The sequence below is a fragment of the Micropterus salmoides genome, unplaced genomic scaffold (genome assembly GCF_014851395.1).
Source record: "Micropterus salmoides isolate LMB-PRFRI ecotype aquatic unplaced genomic scaffold, ASM1485139v1 Ms_hic_scaffold_7, whole genome shotgun sequence".
Taxonomy (NCBI): Eukaryota; Metazoa; Chordata; class Actinopteri; order Centrarchiformes; family Centrarchidae; genus Micropterus; species Micropterus salmoides.
This window is the reverse complement of record NW_024044459.1, coordinates 37,072,550-37,077,549: the sequence shown is the minus strand read 5'-3', so window position 1 is coordinate 37,077,549 and position 5,000 is coordinate 37,072,550. Positions and strand designations below refer to the sequence as shown.

The 5,000-nt window shown below is 40.7% G+C and overlaps 2 protein-coding genes and 6 non-coding genes across 8 annotated transcripts in view; 7 read left to right on the top strand and 1 right to left on the bottom strand.

Annotated features, from left to right (window-relative positions):
• The window catches only part of LOC119891504 (scavenger receptor cysteine-rich type 1 protein M160-like), a 1,270,577-nt gene that overhangs the window by 943,357 nt on the left and 322,220 nt on the right, over nucleotides 1-5,000 (top strand). The window lies entirely within an intron of this gene.
• LOC119891615 (chromaffin granule amine transporter) overlaps nucleotides 1-5,000 on the bottom strand; it is an 88,241-nt gene that overhangs the window by 71,578 nt on the left and 11,663 nt on the right. The window lies entirely within an intron of this gene.
• trnas-aga lies at nucleotides 85-166 on the top strand. Its single transcript has one exon. It is a non-coding gene; the product is annotated as a tRNA-Ser (tRNA).
• Nucleotides 1,168-1,249, top strand: trnas-aga. The gene has a single exon. It is a non-coding gene; the product is annotated as a tRNA-Ser (tRNA).
• trnas-aga lies at nucleotides 1,797-1,878 on the top strand. Its single transcript has one exon. It is a non-coding gene; the product is annotated as a tRNA-Ser (tRNA).
• trnas-aga lies at nucleotides 2,854-2,935 on the top strand. Its single transcript has one exon. It is a non-coding gene; the product is annotated as a tRNA-Ser (tRNA).
• trnas-aga lies at nucleotides 3,848-3,928 on the top strand. The gene has a single exon. It is a non-coding gene; the product is annotated as a tRNA-Ser (tRNA).
• On the top strand, nucleotides 4,680-4,761 carry trnas-aga. Its single transcript has one exon. It is a non-coding gene; the product is annotated as a tRNA-Ser (tRNA).

Here is a 5,000-nt window from a genome sequence, read left to right as displayed (position 1 = left end):
CTAACAGTTCCTAACGATTTATCCACCAAGTCCTAACAGTTCCTAATTATTTTTCAAACAAAGACACCCAATGAGGAAATACGTGTTGTCGTGGCCGAGTGGTTAAGGCGATGGACTAGAAATCCATTGGGGTGTCCCCGCGCAAGTTCGAATCCTGCCGACAACGAGCATATGTTTACACACCTCCAGCAATAACTCTCACAGTAATTGTGTTTCATACACATTTCTACATGTGAGCATAAAAACACAGAAGAAAGATGCTAGGCTGATATCAGCTCTTAGTATGTGAGTGTTTTTATGTAACTGTGAATCTCTCAGATCAATTTGAGAAGAGCTTATGAGAACCAAGTCCTAACAGTTCCTAACGATTCATCCACCAAGCCCTAAAAGTTCCTAACGATTTATCCACCAAGTCCTAACAGTTCCTAACGATTCATCTAACAGTTCCTAACGATTCGTCCACCAAGTCCTAACAGTTCCTAACGATTCATCCACCAAGTCCTAACAGTTCCTAATGATTCATCTACCAAGCCCTAAAAGTTCCTAATGATTTATCCACCAAGTCCTAACAGTTCCTAACGATTTATCCACCAAGTCCTAACAGTTCCTAACGATTCATCTACCAAGTCCTAACAGTTCCTAACGATTCATCTACCAAGTCCTAACAGTTCCTAACGATTTATCCACCAATTCCTAACAGTTCCTAACAAATTATCCACCAAGTCCTAACAGTTCCTAACGATTCATCTACCAAGTCCTAACAGTTCCTAACGATTTATCCACCAATTCCTAACAGTTCCTAACAAATTACCCACCAAGTCCTAACAGTTCCTAACGATTCATCTACCAAGTCCTAACAGTTCCTAACGATTTATCCACCAAGTCCTAACAGTTCCTAATTATTTTTCAAACAAAGACACACAATGAGGAAATACCACCAGAAATCCTAACGCAGTTCGAATCCTAAGCGAATATTATCCACCAAGTCCTAACAGTTCCTCTTAGTACGTGATTTTCATCCTCCAAGTCCTAACAGTTCCTAACGATTCATCTACCAAGTCCTAACGATTTATCCACCAAGTCCTAACAGTTTCAAGCAATTTATCCACCAAGTCCTAACAGTTCCTAATTATTTTTGAAACAAAGACACATAATGAGGAAATACGTGTTGTCGTGGCCGAGTGGTTAAGGCGATGGACTAGAAATCCATTGGGGTGTCCCCGCGCAGGTTCGAATCCTGCCGACAACGAGCATATGTTTACACACCTCCAGCAATAACTCTCACAGTAATTGTGTTTCATACACATTTCTACATGTGAGCATAAAAACACAGAAGAAAGATGCTAGGCTGATATCAGCTCTTAGTATGTGAGTGTTTTTATGGAACTGTGACTCTCTCAGATCAATTTGAGAAGAGCTTATGAGAACCAAGTCCTAACAGTTCCTAACGATTCATCCACCAAGCCCTAAAAGTTCCTGACGATTTATCCACCAAGTCCGAACAGTTCCTAACGATTCATCTACCAAGTCCTAACAGTTCCTAACGATTCATCAACCAAGTCCTAACAGTTCCTAACGATTCATCTACCAAGTCTTAACGATTTATCCACCAAGTCCTAACAGTTTCAAGCAATTTATCCACCAAGTCCTAACAGTTCCTAACGATTTATCCACCAAGTCCTAACAGTTCCTAACGATTCATCTACCAAGTCCTAACAGTTCCTAACGATTTATCCACCAAGTCCTAACAGTTCCTAATTATTTTTCAAACAAAGACACACAATGAGGAAATACGTGTTGTCGTGGCCGAGTGGTTAAGGCGATGGACTAGAAATCCATTGGGGTGTCCCCGCGCAGGTTCGAATCCTGCCGACAACGAGCATATGTTTACACACCTCCAGCAATAACTCTCACAGTAATTGTGTTTCATACACATTTCTACATGTGAGCATAAAAACACAGAAGAAAGATGCTAGGCTGATATCAGCTCTTAGTATGTGAGTGTTTTTATGTAAATGTGAATTTCTCAGATCAATTTGAGAAGAGCTTATGAGAACCAAGTCCTAACAGTTCCTAACGATTCATCTAACAGTTCCTAACGATTCATCAACCAAGTCCTAAAAGTTCCTAACGATTTATCTACCAAGTCCTAACAGTTCCTAATTATTTTTCAAACAAGTCCTAAAAGTTCCTAACGATTTATCCACCAAGTCCTAACAGTTCCTAACGATTTATCCACCAAGTCCTAACAGTTCCTAACGATTCATCTACCAAGTCCTAACAGTTCCTAACGATTTATCCACCAAGTCCTAACAGTTCCTAACGATTCATCTACCAAGTCCTAAAAGTTCCTAACGATTTATCCACCAATTCCTAACAGTTCCTAACGATTCATCCACCAAGTCCTAACAGTTTCAAGCGATATACCCACCAAGCCCTAACAGTTCCTAACGATTCATCTACCAAGCCCTAAAAGTTCCTAACGATTTATCCACCAAGTCCTAACAGTTCCTAACGATTCATCTAACAGTTCCTAACGATTCGTCCGCCAAGTCCTAACAGTTCCTAACGATTCATCCACCAAGTCCTAACAGTTCCTAATGATTCATCTACCAAGCCCTAAAAGTTCCTAATGATTTATCCACCAAGTCCTAACAGTTCCTAACGATTTATCCACCAATTCCCAACAGTTCCTAACAAATTATCCACCAAGTCCTAACAGTTCCTAACGATTCATCTAACAGTTCCTAACGATTCGTCCACCAAGTCCTAACAGTTCCTAACGATTTATCTACCAAGTCCTAACAGTTCCTAATTATTTTTCAAACAAAGACACACAATGAGGAAATACGTGTTGTCGTGGCCGAGTGGTTAAGGCGATGGACTAGAAATCCATTGGGGTGTCCCCGCGCAGGTTCGAATCCTGCCGACAACGAGCATATGTTTACACACCTCCAGCAATAACTCTCACAGTAATTGTGTTTCATACACATTTCTACATGTGAGCATAAAAACACAGAAGAAAGATGCTAGGCTGATATCAGCTCTTAGTATGTGAGTGTTTTTATGTAACTGTGAATCTCTCAGATCAATTTGAGAAGAGCTTATGAGAACCAAGTCCTAACAGTTCCTAACGATTCATCCACCAAGCCGTAAAAGTTCCTAACGATTTATCCACCAAGTCCTAACAGTTCCTAACGATTCATCTACCAAGTCCTAACAGTTCCTAACGATTCATCTACCAAGTCCTAAAAGTTCCTAACGATTTATCCACCAAGTCCTAACAGTTCCTAACGATTCATCTAACAGTTCCTAACGATTCGTCTACCAAGTCCTAACAGTACCTAACGATTCATCCACCAAGTCCTAACAGTTCCTAACGATTCATCTACCAAGTGTTGTCGTGGCCGAGTGGTTAAGGCCACCAAGCCCTAACAGTTCCTAACGATTCATCTACCAAGCCCTAAAAGTTCCTAACGATTTATCCACCAAGTCCTAACAGTTCCTAACGATTCATCTAACAGTTCCTAACGATTCGTCCGCCAAGTCCTAACAGTTCCTAACGATTCATCCACCAAGTCCTAACAGTTCCTAATGATTCATCTACCAAGCCCTAAAAGTTCCTAATGATTTATCCACCAAGTCCTAACAGTTCCTAACGATTTATCCACCAATTCCCAACAGTTCCTAACAAATTATCCACCAAGTCCTAACAGTTCCTAACGATTCATCTAACAGTTCCTAACGATTCGTCCACCAAGTCCTAACAGTTCCTAACGATTTATCTACCAAGTCCTAACAGTTCCTAATTATTTTTCAAACAAAGACACACAATGAGGAAATACGTGTTGTCGTGGCCGAGTGGTTAAGGCGATGGACTAGAAATCCATTGGGTGTCCCCGCGCAGGTTCGAATCCTGCCGACAACGAGCATATGTTTACACACCTCCAGCAATTACTCTCACAGTAATTGTGTTTCATACACATTTCTACATGTGAGCATAAAAACACAGAAGAAAGATGCTAGGCTGATATCAGCTCTTAGTATGTGAGTGTTTTTATGTAACTGTGAATCTCTCAGATCAATTTGAGAAGAGCTTATGAGAACCAAGTCCTAACAGTTCCTAACGATTCATCCACCAAGCCGTAAAAGTTCCTAACGATTTATCCACCAAGTCCTAACAGTTCCTAACGATTCATCTACCAAGTCCTAACAGTTCCTAACGATTCATCTACCAAGTCCTAAAAGTTCCTAACGATTTATCCACCAAGTCCTAACAGTTCCTAACGATTCATCTAACAGTTCCTAACGATTCGTCTACCAAGTCCTAACAGTACCTAACGATTCATCCACCAAGTCCTAACAGTTCCTAACGATTCATCTACCAAGTCCTAACGATTTATCCACCAAGTCCTAACAGTTCCTAACGATTCATCTACCAAGTCCTAACAGTTCCTAACGATTTATCCACCAATTCCTAACAGTTCCTAACAAATTATCCACCAAGTCCTAACAGTTCCTAACGATTTATCCACCAAGTCCTAACAGTTCCTAACGATTCATCTACCAAGTCCTAACGATTTATCCACCAAGTCCTAACAGTTTCAAGCAATTTACCCACCAAGTCCTAACAATTCCTAATTATTTTTGAAACAAAGACACATAATGAGGAAATACGTGTTGTCGTGGCCGAGTGGTTAAGGCGATGGACTAGAAATCCATTGGGGTGTCCCCGCGCAGGTTCGAATCCTGCCGACAACGAGCATATGTTTACACACCTCCAGCAATAACTCTCACAGTAATTGTGTTTCATACACATTTCTACATGTGAGCATAAAAACACAGAAGAAAGATGCTAGGCTGATATCAGCTCTTAGTATGTGAGTGTTTTTATGGAACTGTGACTCTCTCAGATCAATTTGAGAAGAGCTTATGAGAACCAAGTCCTAACAGTTCCTAACGATTCATCCACCAAGCCCTAAAAGTTCCTGACGATTTAT